The sequence below is a fragment of the Phocoena sinus genome, chromosome 21, assembly GCF_008692025.1.
Source record: "Phocoena sinus isolate mPhoSin1 chromosome 21, mPhoSin1.pri, whole genome shotgun sequence".
NCBI classification, from domain to species: domain Eukaryota; kingdom Metazoa; phylum Chordata; class Mammalia; order Artiodactyla; family Phocoenidae; genus Phocoena; species Phocoena sinus.
In genome coordinates, this window is record NC_045783.1 from 27,406,126 (window position 1) to 27,425,868 (window position 19,743).

The following is a 19,743-nucleotide window of genomic DNA, read 5'->3' on the forward strand; positions in this document are numbered from 1 at the left end:
CTGGGCAGCTAATGCTTTGGGGGCTGTGATCAAGTCTGGGAAAGAAATTTGTCAGGTGGCAAGTTTTCTCCCTCCTAGGAATTAGCATTCTCACTTGCCCCCTAGTGCCATATCAAATGTATATAGAGGTGTTGAAGATGGGGCTGAGACCACACCATGCCTTCTGTGTAGTTTCTGCTAACTCTGATTCTAACATTAGACTTTGAATAGGGAGCTTGTTAGAGTAGTTGCTTACCTTGGTAAATAAATGTTAATTAATAAAATATTACCTAGAAAAAACTTGCATGCATCGTGTTTCATAAACACTTCCTATTTTGTTTCTTCATGAAATGGTGGGGAACAACTACTTCCATTTTTCTTTCTGAGGAAAGGTATATTGTGTGTGTTTCTGTTCATTCCTTAAATTGTTTCACATGGAGCACCTCTTCTTGGCGCCAACTTTCCAGGGTGACCTCTTGCTGTAAGTCATGCAGGAGCGGTGGTGCTGGTAGAGTACAGTCTGCCCAGCAGGATTTGTCTCATGCAGCCTTGGGTTTCCAGGGGGTTATTCTCCTAATCATATCTATTTTCTGTAAGCTCTTTAATCAGCCCTTAATCCTCCCTCCTTCCTTTGCCAGAGCTAATTAAATCCTTTATGGGAGTGGGCAGTCTCCATGATGTCTGCAGGATGGGACCCTTGGGAATTAGGCCTGGGCTCTTCTGGTGGTGATGACCAGAGAGCCCAGTGCAGAGGTGGTGAAGACTGTTTCATTGATCCCAGCAGGATCGCTGAGCTACCATAATCTTTTGAGAAGGTGGGATTTCTCCATCAGGAAAAAGGGTCCTTTCTGGAAGAGTATTCAATACTGGGAGTTACACAGGAAGCAGGGAAGGACTCAGACGTCTAGCCTGAAGATCTCTGATATCTTGCTTAGTGATGAAAGGGATACTGATGGTGGTGTACCCAGATCACCTCCACATCTATCACCACAACTGGAAGGTGCTGATGACATCATTCACACTAAAATAATGCACAGGGCTTTGGTTCTTTCACTGATCACCCACCCATTCATCCTCTCATTCTTCAGACTTCTTATATAACAATCACAATCCATCCAGCAATTAATCATGTGCTTCCTGATGGCATTTCTTATTTCACTGGCTTGAGGTATTATTTAGTTATTGGCATGTATCTGAATGTTTTAATCTCTCATTTCTCAGTAACCAGGTCATTTATTTTCTTCCTTACATTGTTTTGCTAATTACATATAATTTCTCAAGATCTCTATAGGTGGAAGGAATGTTTCCTAACTAGAAAATCCCAATGAGTTGCAATTCAGGTTGCCAGGACATCAGTTCCATTCCTCTGCCGTTCATGTATCAGATGGACTTCTTTTTTCTTTTTTAGTTATTTTTAAATTGAAGTATAGTTGATTTACAGTGTTGTGTTATTTTCTGCTGTACAGCAAAATGATTCAGTTATACATGTATACATTCTTTTTATATTCTTTCCCATTATGGTTTATCACAGCATATTGAATATAGTTCCCTGTGCTATACAGTAGGACCTTGTTGTTTATCCATTCTATATATAATAGTTTGCATCTGCTAACCCCAAACTCCCAATCCATCCCTCCCCTTGGCAACCACGAAATCTGTGCAAATGAACTTTTATTAAAGTAGGTTTACTTTTTTCACGAAGTTCCTACAGTATACTAGGCTATAAGGATGCTCTTATTTAAAAGGATTTGACTTTTCAGTAGAACAGAGCAGTGCCATCCAGTAGAACTTCCTGTGACAATGGAAATGTTCTATAATCCATATTGTCCAATTAGGTAGCAATGAATCCATTACAATTGGGTACTTGAAATGTGGCCAGTGTGACTGAGGAACAAACTATCCAATTTTGTTTCATTTTAATTAATTTAAATTTAAATAGCTCTAGTATAGTGGCCTCTAAAACCTACCATTAATTCCTCCCCATCAAAAAAAATATGAATTGCAGAATGCAGTTTTGCTTGCAAATAAAAACGAGGTCTCCATCTTTTTTTTCCCCACTTGCAATTTACAACATAAACAGAAAAAGAAGTCATGAGAAGGGAGCCCAAACCAAAACCATTCTGGAGTTGTAGAGCCTGCTAGAAAAGGGGGAGCCCTGACTGTAAACAGCTAATGAACCAGCACAGAATCCCACAGTGTGTGAGAGGTGTGGAGATGAAAGAACACAGATTGAGTTGTTCAGCGGTGCGGAGCGCCTGTCTAGAAAATAATTTAACCTTTGATCGTTCACTCTAGGGAACAGGGAAGAATGGATTTTACTTTACAAAGAGAAGTGCTTTCTTATAATGGATCTCCATATAGAAATGGATAAACTAGTAGCTTTTAACTAGATAGCAGATAAATGGAAATGATTATAGAAAGCCACGCAAATTAGGCAGTAACGATGACATCCCCACAGACACCTTTGCACATACATTACCGCCTGAGACAGCTCTGCTCGTTTATTACCGTCTTATTTGTATGTCTCTCCTCTCAGGATAAGTCACACAGGATGCTTATGTTAAAGAAGCAGGGCGAGATGATCTGGAGAACTTCAGGGCTCCTGCTGTTCACACTGTAGCACAGAACAGGCACTGTGGTGGGCTTCCTGCAGGCAGGCTGGGGACAGCTAGTTAGTCATGCCTCTCAGAGAAGTTCCTGTTTGCAGGAGTTGAGGAAGCTGACAGATTACTCTCCTGCTTGGGTGCTCCCTTTCTCTCATCTCTCTGCTCCTCTAGGATTGGGGTTTTGCCCAGCTTGTGGCTGATGAATTAGAATCTTACGTTGTACTCTGGGTGACTGCAAAGATGAAGGCATTGATGATGCGGATGACTTAAATTGTAAAGCTCAGAAATTCAGGTACGGAATCAGCATTGTGAAACTGTACACATTACCAAATGTAAAAACAGAAGTCAAACACAACAGTGAATGAAGTAGTACAAAAAAGACCCTACAGTTGTTCCTACAACGTTAATGGGTAATGTTGACGCTTCCCTGAGCACATGAAGAGAAGCACTTTGGGGAAATTTTTCTCAGGTTTCAGTTCTCAAAAGACAGGTAGCCTATTTTGTGCTAAACCATCTAAACGTATTGTAATTAGAGCTGTTCAGAGTTCTAGGGAACAGTCTGTCAGTTCTTCCTGGATTTCATTTTTAATTTGCTTCAGGAGCATAGGACCTACTTCAGAGTCTATTTAAATAGAGACAATCTTGCACAGGTAGAAATGTAAATATCCCTCCAGGGCTAAGTGGTGATGCTAAAATAAGCTGCTACAGGTATTTGCCAACTAGTTTGAGCTATACACTTGAGAAAATCTGTTCTCTGGGAATACCATTTTGAATCTTATAATTGCCTAGTAATTTTTCCTCATTCCTAAATATGCTTTCAGTTCTGTTATTTTTAAATTTGTATAATTTTGGAGCTTTTGACTAAGCAGTTCCATTCCCAGGTATATACTCAACAGACGTGTGTGTGTGTGTGTGTGTGTGTGTGTACTCACCAAAAGACATGTACAAGAATGTTCATATGAGCACCATTTGGAAACAGCCCAAATATCTACCAGAAGTAGAATAGACAATACATTGTGTGGTATAATGATATAAAGGAATACTACACAGCAATGGAAAAGAACAATTATGGCTTCACACAAATACATGAATAGCATTATATCACTAATATAATGTTGACAAAGGGAACAAATACAAAATAATATGTATTAATATATATGTCATTATATATATCTTAAAAACAGACAATTTTTGGAGTTTCAAGTCAGGATAGTACAAGGGGACACAAGGAACTGTTTGAAGTTGTAAGGTGTTGGGAATATTTTATTTCTTGATCTATGGGTGTGTTTGGTTTAGAAAATTTCATTGAACTGTATACTTAAAACTTATGCAACTATACTATCTGATATTATACTCAATAAAAACATAGAAAAATAAAACAAGCTTGTTTTACATTTTAATTTTTTACTAAAAAAGAAATAAACTCATTTTAGGTTCTCATTGTTTTACTGAAGTTCAAGTGATATAAAAGCTTGCTTTATATAATTTATTAAAATTTTATTAGTATAAAACACAAAATTGAATAAATCATAAACATGAAGTTTAATAAATTTTTAAATAAGATAATCCCGTGTAACCAGAACCTGTGTTTAAAAATAAAACAAACAAAAAATAATGTAATTTTATACCATTGAGAAATATCCTATCCTTCCTTAAATATGGCTCTGTGATAATTAATGAATAATACAGGGTGCTTATTTTATCATATTCATTGGTTCACAATCTTTGACTATGGGTCCATATGAAAGGGTAGTCAAAATGAAGAAGGAATAAAATATAAATTTAGTTTTGCTTTTTATGATTAGATATATGTCAATAATTAATATTTCAAGCTGGTGAATTTGGTTTTAAAAAACTGCAAAAATAGAAACTGTCTATTATGCTCACTGCCTGGACATTTCAGTAATCTCACTCATTTTTGTCTTGTATGTATAACAGTGAACTTCACTGAACTTTATTCATTAGAGATTTGTGTCCTACATCAAAGTGCCTGGCTCTGTCATTCACTAGATAAATGATTAGTGTATCACATAGCCTTTGTATGTTTTAATTTCATGAAGCAAAATGATGTCTGACATCTATTTTGTTCAGTATTATAAGACTCTGTTTGCCTCTTATCTTTCTAACTTTTCTTTCCGAATAATTAGTTTATTCAACAATTTGTGAATGCCCATTTTACTCTTAGCACTATGATAACAAAAACACATATATAACATAATTTTTCCCAAAGAGTTTATGTGAGTTAGGCAAAAAAATAGACATGCGATAAACATTAATATAAATCAAGAAAGATTTCACAAGCAGTATATGAATGAGGTCGGAAAAGTACAAATTCCAAAGAAAGGATGCCCAACACTAAGACGATTATCTCCTTGGCTGGAAAAATATTGCTAAAGCAAAAAGACCAAGCTTCTCCACGAGATGATCTTTTCTTCAGGATTCTGTAAAGAGTTCCCATCATTAAATGGGTTCAATTAATAATACTCTAGTATTCATTTTAAAGTAAGGTTCTTGGTCCAAACAACATGCAAAACGAAAGTAAAGTAAAACCCCCAAAATGTGTTTTATACAAATTATAAGTGAAGCCAACTTCAACTCTTCACTGCTTAACTGAGCTGGAATTGTGTTTCTTTTATATTCCTGCACTTAACTTCAATTCAGGTATTATGCTTTGGTTTCATATAGGAGACACCAACTCTTACTCTTTTAAGAAAAGAAAAAACACAAGTTTTCTTCTCACAGCAGAAGAAACACAAGTTATCAACACATACTTGCAAAACCTGGCTACTTACTATTAAAATTAAAAATAAAGCAAATATAAGACTTTGATTCCCTGGAATCTAGAGTAGATCTGGGTATATACAGTGTTTATGCAATAACTGTTCCATTAATGAGTATTCAGTTTACTGAATGAGTAAATGAATGACATAATTCCACTCTCAGTCATAAAATGGGCAGAGAATAAATTTTCATAAGTCATATTTCAAATTTGTGGTGGGAGGATAAATAGGTACAACTTTTCAGAGAAACAATTTGGAAAAATGTACTAAAAACTTTAAGAAGTTCAACTATTCATTTTTTAATAGTTTCTCTATGAAATTAGTGTTTAAAAGTAAACAAAACTGTACATAAAGATTTACATACAAGGATATTCACTTTTGTGTTATTGATAATAGTAATAAATTGAAGATAATTTAAATGTTGAGAGATTTGGGGATGAAGATATAAATACACAGGATAAAATATTATGCAGCTATTAAAACGTTATCAAATTATATATTTCACAGTATAATTATTAGTAGAATAATGTTTACAGTGTAATATTTAGCAGGATACAAATCCAGGTATAAATATTATCCTAATTCTATAATATAGACACAGATACACTCAAAAATTAGTAGAAAAAATATATCAGTTATTAAACAGTGGCTATTTATGAATATCTAGGCTTAACTTGGCTATTATTCCCTTCTTATTTTCTATATTTTTAATAATGTGCACATATTAAAAATTAACAAAACAACGTATTTTATTTCATTCTATTCGCTTTCAAATTTCAGAACTTAAACTGACTTTACAGTTTTTCTTTCACATCTTTCCTATCATACCCTTTGCTTCTGATAAACTGATCTATGCTTGTATTCTGTTCTTTAAAAGGAACAATTTAGGAAGATCTACTCTAGGATTCTAAGGCACAAAAAAATAAGTCACAGTTATCTCTTTAATGATTCTGTTCCTATTCATCAGTATCCGTAACTGAGCTATGCCTTGGATCCTCAATAACTGACTTATCCATTGACAACTGGTCGATCCCTTTGATCTCCATGTATCACCAGCTGCTGAATTGCTATGCCCAGGACCCGCTATTCATTACTAACATCCTTCCATAATGTCACCCACAACACACAGCCACACTTCCTCAGAGTTGACACATATACTCTGTAGAAACCACGTTCTACCTGCTGGAATGGCTGTTAGAACCGAGACCATCTCTCAGCATCTCTCCCACTATGGAGCATAGCGATAGCTCTACGTTCTGTTGCTCCCAGGCTGCTCCAGACAGCTGCAATGGACAAAGCAATGGGTAAACATGGCTTGAGACTTGAGAAGGCTCTGAAAAGTCACAATTCTTTTTATTAAATTTGAGCTTGGGTAAAGATCATTTTTTCTTTTAAAAAAGTGTGGGCATTTAATAATTTTCTATAGCAGTGTGCTCTATGAGCCCTTTACAAAGTAAAGTAATAACTTTGACTTTGGATACAGACTGTCTACGTCTGAATCCCAGCTCTACCAGTCACCATTTGAGTAATGTCTTGAGCGATTAATTTAACCATCCAGTGTCTCTGTTTTCCCGTTAGTGCTATGGACATAATCAACGCTAACTACTTCATTGGGTTGTTATAAGGATAAAAGACATTATTATATGTAAACTGCTCTGAACAGTACATGGGAAGTAGTGAATATCACAGGAGCTGTAGCTCTTCAACAGGTAGAATTACACAGCCCTGCTTCAGTACAACTCCATAGCTTTATAAATAATGATTTTTAAAAACTGAGGCGTAAAAGAGCTCTGAATAATGTCAAGTTATCAGAAAAAGACTGAATAGGAATGTGCTACTAGTGGAGAAGTTAGAACCCTTGAATAACACGGGTTGTAGGCAATCTCCAGAAAGGGAAGAATCATTATTGAGTGTCTCAAATAGTAAATGAGGGTATTTTCCTGATCTGTGTTCTCATTTCAGCTACGATGAAATGATTGTATTCTCTACTCTCCAACAGGAGGGTCTTATGAGCTTGATAACCGGGAAACTGGTTGAGATCATGGGGCTTTAGAGACCTTAACAGCAAAGAGGCTTTTGATTCACAAACTCAGGGAAGGTCTTTGAGTTATACCCAAAGCAGCCACAGGTGGTGATAAATGAAGTTGTGACTCAAGAGTGGTGAAATTACCATTGTGCAAAATGGTAATTCACTTCTGTTCTTCCCTCAGCTCAAGTACTGCTGCTCCAAACATGGAGATATTACTGAGACTAATTCACACTTCCCCTAATTTTTCATTCTTCCACTGCTTGTTCTGTAACCTGTAAGCAATGTATTTCTCAATTCCTGGCTTTTATTAAATCCATCATCCTTTCATTCCGTTTATTTTGCTCATCACTTGCTACAACATCACTGATATTCAGTGGCAATTTGAATAAAGGTAAAATAATTTTCCTATGCAGATTTTACCTCATAATGTTAAAGCAGTAACAAAAATTCTTCTCTTAGTTTCAGCCTATAGGGACACTATTAGTTATGCAAGGAAAAAATAAAACAAAGACTGCAAGGAAAAAATACTGCAAGGAAAAAATAAAACAAAGACTCTAAAAACTAAACATCTGGTAATTCTGACATTTTTATGAATTATAAGGCAGTTTGCTTATTTTTTGAAGTAAGATGAAAAATGCAAGACAGTAGGATAGAAATTCCCTGAATGTGTATATCAGTGGACCCCAGATACCAGTAGTTTGAGGAACTGAGAAAGAGTTGGCTATATTAGAGTCAAAGCATTGAAAAGGCAGACTGGAGAAAAGTCTCCTGTAAATCATCCTTTTCTCTTTTTTTCTTTGCATTACTCACAAATTTAGGATGAATTCTCACATTCAGTCTCTCACTTCTTTCCAGTTCTTTCAAATAATGCTTTCAAAGAAGAGCATTTTTAAGAATATACAATGGAGAAAAGATAGCCTCTTCAATAAGTAGTGCTGGGAAAACTGGACAGCTACATGTAAAATAATGAAATTAGAACACTCCCTAACACCATGCACAAAAACTCAAAATGGATTAAAGACCTAAATGTAAGGCCAGACACTATCAAACTCTTAGAGGAAAACATAGGCAGAACACTGCATGACATAAATCACAGCAAGAGCCTTTTTGACCCACCTCTTAGAGAAATGGAAATAAAACCAAAAATAAACATGGGACCTAATGAAACTTAAAAGCTTTTGCACAGCAAAGGAAACCATAAACAAGACGAAAAGACAACCCTCAGAATGGGAGAAAATATTTGCAAACAAAGCAACTGACAAAGGATTAATCTCCAAAATTTACAAGTAGATCATGCAGCTCAATATCAAAAAAACAACCCAATCCAAAAGTGGGCAGAAAACCTAAATAGACATTTTTCCAAAGAAGATAGATTGCCAACAAACACATGAAAGAATGTTCAACATCACTAGTCATTAGAGAAATGCAAATCAAAACTACAATGAGATGTCATGTCACACCAGTCAGAATGGCCATCAAAAAATCTACAATAAATGCTGGAGAGGGTGTGGAGAAAAGGGAACCCTCTTGCACTGTTGGTGGGAATGTAAATTGATACAGCCACTATGGAGAACAGTATGGAGGTTCCTTAAAAAACTAAAAATAGAACTACCATACAACCCAGCAATCCCACTACTGGGCATATACCCTGAGAAAACCATAATTCAAAAAGAGTCATGTACTACAATGTTTATTGCAGCTCTATTTACAATAGCCAGGACATGGAAGCAACCTGAGTGTCCATTGACAGATGACTGGATAAAGATGTGGCACATATATACAATGGAATATTACTCAGCCATAAAAAGAAACGAAATTGAGTTATTTGTAGTGAGGTGGATGGACCTAGAGCCTGTCATACAGAGTGAAGTCAGAAAGAGAAAAATACCATATGCTAACATATATATGGAATCTTAAAAAAAAAAATGGTTCTAAAGAACCTAGGGGCAGGACAGGAATAAAGATGCAGATGTAGAGAATGGACTTGAGGACATGGGGAGGGGGAAGGGCAAGATGGGGTGAAGTGAGAGAGTGGCATGGACTTATATACACTACCAAATGTAAAATAGATAGCTAGTGGGAAGCAGCCACATAGCACAGGGAGATCAGCTCAGTGCTTTGTGTCCACCTAGAGGGGTGAGATAGCGAGGGTGGGAGGGAGATGCAAGAGAGAGATACGGGGATATATGTATATGTATAGCTGATTCACTATGTTATACAGCAGAAACTAACACACCATTGTAAAGCGATTATACTCCAATAAAGATGTTAAAAAAACCTTTTTTTTTTAATAGGAGAATTTCTGGTACATTAAAGATGGCCCTTCATACTTTGCTACTCCTCCCATTAAGAGGTAAAATCTAACTCCTCTCCCTTTGAGTCTGGGCTGCTGGCCTTAGTGACTTGGCTGACCGATAATAATTCCAGTTTTTCTGAAATTAGGTCCCCTTCAAAAAAGCCCTGTGGTTTTCATCCAGGCCTGGGAACATTCCCTCTTGGACCCCTGAGACAGCTTTTCTGGCCTCAAGCCATTGGGTCAGCCATTCCGAGGCCCCAGAAACCCCGAAACAGAGGTGAGTCAGCACACGTCTTGACCAAATTTCAGACCTGTAAGAAACATAAAGCCCCATTGTTCTCTTAAACCATCAAGTTTCAAGATTGTTTGTTATACAGCGTTCGATAACATGAACGTGATTAAATGGTGTATTACCAACTAGCTTGGCCAAGAAACAGGGACATACCTGGGGCATGTACTGCACGCCAGTGCCAATGACCTGAGTGGTATAGGGACAGTATTTTTTTTTAATTGAAGTATACTTGATTTACAATATTAATTAGTTTATATTAGGTGTACAACGTAGTGATGCAACATATTTTATAGATTATACTCCACTTAAAGTTATTACAAAATAATGGCTATATTAGTGTGTGCTATACAATATATCCTTGTTGCTTATCTATAGGGGTATGGGGTCTAGAGGGTTGGTATTTTTGAAGCAGTAAAGTGAAAGGGACATTCCAGCTTAGGTCAAATATTCATTTATAATGAAATTCTTTATTTGGAGCAGACTGCAGAATAATAAGAGTTGCACATACAGCTCAGGCTGTCTTTCGCTAGATGCATATTTCCAGGGTAATCTGCAGTTAGTGATTCTACCAGGGGCTGATTATGAGGTTCACAGCGAAGCTGGTCTCTAAAATGATGGTCAAGGTTTGGTGTCTGCATTCTTCAGCCATTCATCGAGTTACAGAATTAGCTTTTTTCTTTGTTAATAAGACTTTGTTTATATTTTATTTTATTTTTACAGTAAGCAGATATTCTAGACCTCAATGCCTAATAACATGTTTTAAATCCTCATTACCTTCCTGTCATCTTTACTACATAGCAAGGAGTTCTGTTTTATTTTTTCTCCCTACAGGTTTTTTTCATTCCCATATTGACTTTTGCTTTGAATATATTTTTTTCAACCTTTTATTCACAATCCTTGGCTAAAGTAACAAAATCCCAGCAGCTAGTAGTAACTGCTTGCCAACAATTCCTTTAAAAATATTTTTCTTATAAAAGTCCGCTCTGATTCATTTATTAGGATTAAATCAACATTATCTCCCTTTCCCTTATTTAGAAATGAGATATTCAAGAATATGGAAAAATGCTGTTAGATAAAAAGGAAAAATAGGACTGTCTAGTGTATACTATATGATCCTAGTTGGAATACAGACACACACAAATATATACCAACACAGTGGAAAAAATTTCCCAATCATTTTTTTTTAACATTTTGAGTAGTGAGCTTAACTGTAACTTTTTAATTTTGTCTTTCAAGATATAGATTTTTTTAAATTTCTTTAGTTAACTTTTATAATTTGGAAAAAAACCACATTTTTCTTTTCATTTCATTTGGCATACATAAAATAATGAGTAATACTTGTGTAATTCCTTACAGTTTACAGAACACTTTCACATAATTTCACGCAGACAGACCTCACAAGAATCCTGTGAGATAAAATATTAGAATCTTTGGACGTGGTTTTTCTGGTCCTCTCACTTCAGCTCTCTGGCATAAGTTTTAGATTGACATTCCATTTTACCGATAAAGGAAACAGGGCTCAGAAATGCCTTCTATAAAGTCCCACAGCTTGGAAGTGGCAGACACCAGAAACTAATGCACACCTAATTCCAAAAGCAGGATTGCAGTATTCTACTGCACTGTCTCCCTGCCTGCAGCTCACGCCTGTGTTCTCTGCGGCTGCATTTCCTTGTCTCTTTTGGGACACGTCTTGCCGTTCCTCTCTGAGGCATTCATTTGTCCAGATCAGTTTTCCTTGACACCACGTGCTCTGAATGTCTGATTCTGGCAGCGTGGAGGTCGTCCCACCATTCCCCATACTCCAGCTCTGGCTCACACACCGACCAAGACTCACTCCAGATCTCAGCCTCATCCTAACTACTGTAACAGTAGTTAGGTGCATGCTGTGAAAGACTGGCCCTGCTGGCTGAAGACGTTCCTGCAACCTCCAGATTTGAGTTGTATCACGTCAAATGAGAACTATGGACACGCTTCCCATTTTTGTGAAAGCTTCATGGGCCCTTTACCAGAAAACTCTAAATAACTGAGTAACACCTTGTTAATTCTATATTAAGGGAGCTATGACAAAAAGAACTTTAAGTATATATTATCAGATATTTTATTTAAAAGCAGTAAGACATTTAAGTCATCTAGGGAGAAATAGCTACTTCAAATTCATGCTGTTTTGAATAAAACTATATCAATTTAACAAGATTTCACTGCACCAAGAAATGCTGTTATTACATTGTTGCATATACTATGGGAAGGTGTATGGAATTATGTCAGCTCAGGCTACATTTTCATTTTTGTGTTAATCAAAGGTTCTGTGACATTTGCCATCATTTGATAAGTTTTGGGGGTTCTTCCCCCCCACACCCCAAGCTAGGCCTCCCTTACTTTGTGTTTCTGTTTTCCCTACTTGCTGTCTGTCCTGAATGTGATCCTTAAGCCAGTCTACACTGCAGAACACCACATACCATAGCCCATGAAGGCAAATTGAAAAGTTACTTGGAATCACAGCAGTTGTCTTGGAAAGCCCACTTCAAAGATTCCTCCCACTGATGAGGAAATCTGGAGCTCTGAAACACTCTGCATTGCTCTTCTGCATTCCCTGCGTCTTAAATTTGACGTCTCGGGTTGGTCTGTCCAGTGCCCAACCCTTGAATTCCTCCTGGGCACTTTGACTTATACATACCTCGTTCCCTCTTTGTCTTATGTTATCACCTGCTATCTTGGAGGGAGGAGATGAGATGGATACATCTGCTCAAGCTTCATGAAACTACACCTCTACCCCTGGCACTCAGGCTTCTAACCCTGTGAGATTGACTGTGGTCCCTCCATATCCCACCTTCCCATGGAGCATTGAAATGTCTGTAGTCCAAGTGGGGCCATGGAGTGATTTTTGGGGCCTGGGGTACTGGATCAAATCCTACAAGTAAGTTCTCCCATGGAGGAAGGGGAGAAAATGGCTGGTGGCCTTGAGAATTTAACCACATTCCTCCAGTACATTGGATTTCCACACTTTACAGCTTATAATACTCTCCCTCATTGATCAGATGAGTATTCCTGTCATGTGGGAAGCATTGGTGATCTGTTTTATAGATGGAAAAAATTGAAATTTTGAAGTTTGGCTTACCTAAGTCCCCATGGATATTCATAGAGTCAAAATGTCTTGAAGGCTGTCTTTACACTGTTGCAAACTTTTGGACTTAGGCTTTAGGGTCTGGGCTAGGGTTAAGATAGAGCCCAGATATCAAGATTCCTGAATCCAGACTTCCTGTGAAAGAAGGTGAAAGACAAAACAAAAAAAAATCTGAACTAGTGGGTGTGTTACTGAAAGCACATGCCATTTCAGAAGGGAGGAATCATGCAGTAAATCAGAAACAAGAGCAGAAAAAAAAAAGAAAAAAACAAGAGCAGAGAAGGAGAGTTCATGCAGATGATCATACAGGAACGAGCTGAATAGATGGGAGGTTAGGGACACAAGACAAAGGTGGAAATGAAGTAGGCAGAAAATATTAAAGTGCAATATGTTTTGTTAAAGAATGGAGAGAGACCAGTCTTCAATTTTGGGTGCTTGCTGTGAACTTCACTCTGTGGTCAGTGTTGGTACAGTTTCTTGGGCTGGAGAACTATCCAAGACGCTGCAATCACTGTGATGCAGTTCTCTCCCCAGCTTCACTTTGTTTCTTAGCTTGAGGCTCCTCTGCTTTTTCACTCCTTGTCATTTATACTTCTGTGTTTTCTCTTTACCACTTGATGGTTTCTGGAGACTAAGATTTATGAGGCTTTTGACAAGAAAAACAATGACAATTCTGAGTCTAAAGCACCGTTTATTGGTCTTGTTTAAATTTTTGAAGTACAGGCTGACAGGACACCACCTGACACTCCTTGAGACCAAATCCTAATACATGACAATAAGGACTTGCTAAAGTTTTAGACTTCCTTCTCCACTCCCCTTATGAATACCTATCAACTATCTGAAGGGTCTCTCATCAAGCTCAGTGAGTTTGTTCAGTTTATTATAACCATTTATCTGCTAACCCTTCACCGTTATAACTCATAGGTGATTTTACAAAGAGACCCAATTTTCCTGTTTTTGTCCGATTCTTTCCTACCACTTTGGTGCCACTGACCGCAGGAGTGCCAAAAGATCAATTGTTGATGATTCAGAAAAAAACAGTGGACTTGCACAGTCCTCAGAGCTCCCTGGCTTCAACTGTGCATGGCTTTAGGTATTTGTCTCAATCCAAAGTATCATAGACAGCTATTGATTTTGCTTGGCCACAGGGCCATGGACAACGTGAATAAATCCGATGTCCACATCATGTCTCAACTGCTTCTTAACCAAGAACTCACTCCAAGCTCCTCCCACACAGATGTTTCCTACCTGAGTAGCAAACACTTGCCCCACTCCAGAGTTTCTCTTTTACTCTCACACTGCTATTACACTCACAGCACTTCTGATACCAGATGTGTGGATTTTCCCCCCTGCACAAAACAGTTCTGCAATGCCAGCTGGTATACTATGATTTAACTAAATTCTGACACTGTCTACCTGGATATAGTGTCAGATCCCACAGGTGAACGGCTCAGTGCCACAAGCCTGCTCCCTCCCACTTCAGATGCCAGTCATAAGTTTAGGTTGTTACTTGTGCTTCAGACTGATGGGCTATAAACCAGAGGTTCCCACTATCCTCTCTTCTAGGTTCAGTTGATTTGCTAGAGGGTCTCACAGAACCCAGGAAAACAGTTGACTTACTGTTTGCCAGTTTTATAAAAATATATGATAAAGGATACAGATGATATGTAGATGTAAGAGATGTGTAGGACAGGTATGTGGGAAGGGGCACAGAGCTTCCATGCTCTCTCTGGGCGCCCCCATCCCCGTGTGTTCAGTGACACGGAAACTCTTGCAGCTCCATTCTTTGGGATTTTTATAGGGGCTTCATCACATAGGCATGACTGATCATTAACTCCATTTGTCCTCCCTTTCCCCTCTGTGGAGGATGGGAGGTGGGACCTAAAATTCCAAGCTTCTGATCACGGCTGGGTGTTTCTGGTGACCAACCCCCACCCAGGAACCCCTCCAGAGTCACCTTATTAGAACAAAAGGCATTCCTATCACCCAGGAAATTCCAAGGGTGTCAGTTTGGTGTCAGGAACTGGGATCAAAGACCAAATATTAGAACAAAAGATGTTCCTAGTTCTTTAATCACTTAGGAAATTACAAGGGTTTTAAGAGTTCTGTGCCAGAACAGAGGAGATATAGATATATTTTTTAATCATCTCACACTTCCTTCATGGAAGAGCCCCTCTGCCTCACCTTCTGGTGGAAGTATGGGCGGGTATAACCAGAGCTTGAAAGGAAGCTACAAAAATAACTCTAGGGCTTCCCTGGTGGCGCAGTGGTTGAGAGTCCGCCTGCCGATGCAGGGGACACGGGTTCGTGCCCCGGTCCGGGAAGATCCCACATGCCGCGGAGCAGCTGGGCCCGTGAGCCATGGCCGCTGAGCCTGCGCATCCAGAGCCTGTGCTCCGCAACGGAAGAGGCCACAGCAGTGAGAGGCCCGCGTACCACACACACACACACACACACACAAAATATATATATATATATATATATATATATATATTTATATTTATATTATATATATATATTAAATGAGCAAAATCCCTGGAAAATTTATAGTCAATAATTCTTCCCTAAATGATGATGAGCTAACCAAACATACATATAAAACTCTACATATTCAGATGCATATGTCACGGAAGTTGGTGCTATTTTTCTCCTCATTTTACCCCTTGATTTACTGTGGTCTCTGATTTGGCGGATTTGGACTGCAATCATGTATACATAAGTGTCTGGTTTACTTTCACCGATGTATCCAAAAGCTGTAACGTTTGTTTCATCTTTTACTTTTGCAAACAAAACCTCTCAAATTTACTGCAGGGATTTACTTTATTTTTTTCTGCCCTTTGTTTCTTTATTCTTCCCTTCTATCCTGGCTGGCTAGAATTGGCAGCTGCTTTGCCCATTCCCGGGAGAAAATCCTGCAAAGCTAATGATGCTGGTAGGGGTTCCATTCATTGCAGGAAAATGTCAAACAAGGTACTTAGGAAGTGGAACTGGCTAGAGAATGTGGCTGTACCTTATTATTTAGAGTGGAGAGGGAAAGGTAGGTCTGTCAATTCTTTGCATTTAAATGTCATTCTTGTCTGTTTCATGGAGTTTTATGTCAGATTGAATATAACTGAGATTCAGCTAGTATGAATAAATGGAGCTACTTCTGCTACTAAGTACCTTTTTCCCTCTTGTTTTAGGAGGTTATATGAAAATCTGGGCAGTCTGATGTGAAATCAAAGTGTTTTTATGCCTTATACACACACACACACACACACAGAATCACAAACTCCATGTACTCTTGTGTCACTAACTGTATGATTTATGTGAGAATCAAATTGTGGGTACTGCCCTATAAGTGTTCATCGAGAAGACATGCTTTTATCCACCATATCATCTTACACTGAAGTAGTCTTTCTTCTGTCTTCTCATCTTCCTCCTTGTTATCTCCCTTCACCTCTAGAAAATGTCCATCAGTGTATTAACTGTCTTTTTTTTAACGTATGAAGATAATGAAGCTAGTTGGTCCTTGTTGTGGAGTGAATCTTGGTACCCCAAAGAGCATATGTTGAAGCCCAAGCCCCATTGTGTCTTTGGAGATATGACCTTTAAGGAATTAAGGTTAAACGAGGTCATAGGGTGGGGCCCTAATTCAATAATACTAGTGTCCTTGTAAGAATAGGAAGAGATAGCAGAGATTTCTCACTCTCTCAGCATGCACAGAAGAATGGCCATGTGAGGACATAGCAAGAAGGCAGCTATCTACAAGCCAGGAAGATAGGTCCCACTAGAGATCAACTCTGCTGGCACCTTGATCTTGGACTTCAAGGCTCCAGAACTGTGAGAAATATGTTTCTGTTGTTTAAGCCACCCAATCTGTGACATTCCATATGGCAATTTAAGCGGATGAATATACTGCTCAATAGCATTGGTGTTCTAAATTACCTTCTCTCTTCTTGGAGATGAATATATTTCATGTAAATGGACTCTCATAGAGGGTCCTCTTAGAACTATTTTCAAATGTTTTTATATTTTTAAACTCGATTTTCAGAATACTAGTCTTACAGAAATTGCAAAAATAGGACACAATTTCTGTATAACTCTTCACCCAGCATCTCCTAAGGTTTACATCATATATAACCATAGTATAATTATTGAATCCAGAAAATTAACATTGGGATATATGGGTTATTAGTAAATAATCTATAGACTCTTTTCTAGTTTCACCAATTTTTCAACTAATGTTTATTTCATAGTTCTAGTTCTAATTCAGGATTCCATATTGTATTTCATTATTATGTACCCTTTTCCTCCAATTTGTGACAGTTCCAGGTACTTGACACATTTGAAGAATACTGGTCAGTTGTCTTCTACAATATTTTAAAATTTAGACTTCCCTATTGTCTCAGGATTTGATTGAGGTTCTGCATTTTTGGCAAAAATAGCACAGAAGTGATGCTGTGGGCTTCTCACTTTATAACAGGGGGCACATAATGTTGATATGTCTTGTTATTGGTGATGTTGATTTTGACCACCTTGTTAAGGTAGTATCTGTCACGTATCTCCACTTTACAGTTACCGTTTTTCCTTTAAAACTGCTAAGTGTCTTGTGGGGAGATACTCTGAGATTATGAAAATGTCCTTTTTTCTCATATTTTTGTCCACTAATCCATCAGTGATTCTTGTCTGCAACTGTTATGACTGTTTTCCTAGTGATAATTTTTCATTTCCATTATTCTTCCGCATTGTATAATTGGAATTTTTCTAGAGAAGGGGCTCTCCTTTCTCTCTAAATTACTTATTCATTCAATTATTTATTTATATCAGTACGGTCTCATGAATATTTCCTTTATTCTTTGTGTTATAATCAGTTAGTGTCATATTTTGTCGTTGTTCAAGTTGTCACACATTTGGCCATTGAAGGATCCTTCGGGTGCCTCCTTAATTTAAAAATACTTTATTGCTAAAAAGTGCTAACCTTCTTGTGAGCTTTCAGTGAGTTGTAATCTTTTTGCTGGTGGAGAGTCTTGCGTCAGTGTTGATGGCGGCTGACTGATCAGGGTGGTGGGTACTGAAGGTTAGGGTGGCCATGGCAGTTTCTTCAAATAAGACAGCAGTGAAGTTGGCCACATCTTCAGACTCCACTTCTAACTCTAGTTCTCTTGCTATTTCCACCACATCTGCAGTTTTTTCTTCCACTAAAGACTTGAACCCTTCAAAATCCATGAAGTTCGGAATCAGCTTCTTCCAAACTCCTCTTAACGTTGATACTTTGTCCTCTTCCCATGAATCACGAATGTCCTTCGTGGCATCTGGGATGGTGATTCCTTTTCAGAATCTTTTCAATTCACTTTGCCCAGATTCATCAGAGGAATCACTATCTATGGCAGCTATGGCCTTAGGAAATACATTTCTTCAATGATAAGACTTGAAAGTTGAAATTAGTCCTTGATCAGTGGGCTGCAGAATGAATGTTGTGCTAGCAGGCATGAAAACATTAATCTCGTTGAACATCTCCATCAGAGCTCTTGGGTGACCATGTGTATTGTCAGTAAGCAGAAATATTTTGAAAGTGATCTTTTCTGAGCAGTAGGTTTCCACAGTTGGCTTAACAGTAAACCGTGTTGTAAACAGATGTGCTGTCGTCTAGGCTTTCTTGTTCCACTTACAGAGCACAAATAGAGTAGATTTAGCATCATTCCTAAGGGCGCTAGGATTTTCAGAATGGTAAATGAGCACTGGCTTCAACTTAAAGTTGCCAGCTGCATTAGCTCCTAACAAGAGAGTCAGCCAGTTTTTTGAAGCTCTGAAGTCAGACATTAACTTCTCTCTAGCTATGAAAGTCCTAGATGGCATCTTCTTCCAACAGAAGGCTGTTTCATTTACATTGAAAATCTGATGTTCAGTGTAGCCATCTTCATTAATTATCTCAGCTAGATCTTCTGGATAACTTGCTGCAGCTTCTACATCAGTGCTTGCTGCTTCATCTTGCACTTTATATTATGGAGATGGCTTCTTTCCTTAAACCTCATGAACCAACTTCTGCTAGCTTCAAACTTTTCTTCTGGAGCTTCCTCACCTCCCTCAGCCTTCATAGAACTGAAGAAAGTTAGGACCTTGCTCTGGATTAGGTTTTGGCTTTAAGAAATGTTGTAGCTGATTTGATCTTCTATCCAGACCACTCAAATTTTCTCTGTATCATCAGTAAGGCTGTTTTGCTTTTTTTTTTTTTTATCATTTGTGTGTTCATAGGAGGAGCGCTCTTAATTTCCTTCAAGAACTTTTCCGTTGCTTTTATAACTTGGTTAGCAAGAGACCTAGCTTTTGGCCTGTCTCAGCTTTGGACATGTCTTCTTCACTAAACTTAATCATTTCTAGATTTTGATTTAAAGTGAGAGATGTACGATTCTTCCTTTCACTTGAACACTTAGAGGCCATTGTAGGATTATTAATTGACCTAATTTCAGTATTGTGTCTTAGGCAATACAGAGGCTGAAGGACATGGAGAGAGATAGGGGAAAGGCCAGCTGGTGGAGCAATCAGAACACACATAACATTTATCATTTAAGTTCATAATCTTGTACGGGCATGATTCCTGGCACCTCAAAACAACTACAATAGTAACATCAAAGATCACATCACCATAACAAATGGAATA

The 19,743-nt window shown here is 38.0% G+C and overlaps 1 pseudogene; it reads right to left on the reverse strand.

Annotated features, from left to right (window-relative positions):
- Positions 1 to 18,077: 18,077 nt before the first annotated feature.
- Positions 18,078 to 19,523, reverse strand: LOC116746702 (annotated as a pseudogene).
- Positions 19,524 to 19,743: the final 220 nt, after the last annotated feature.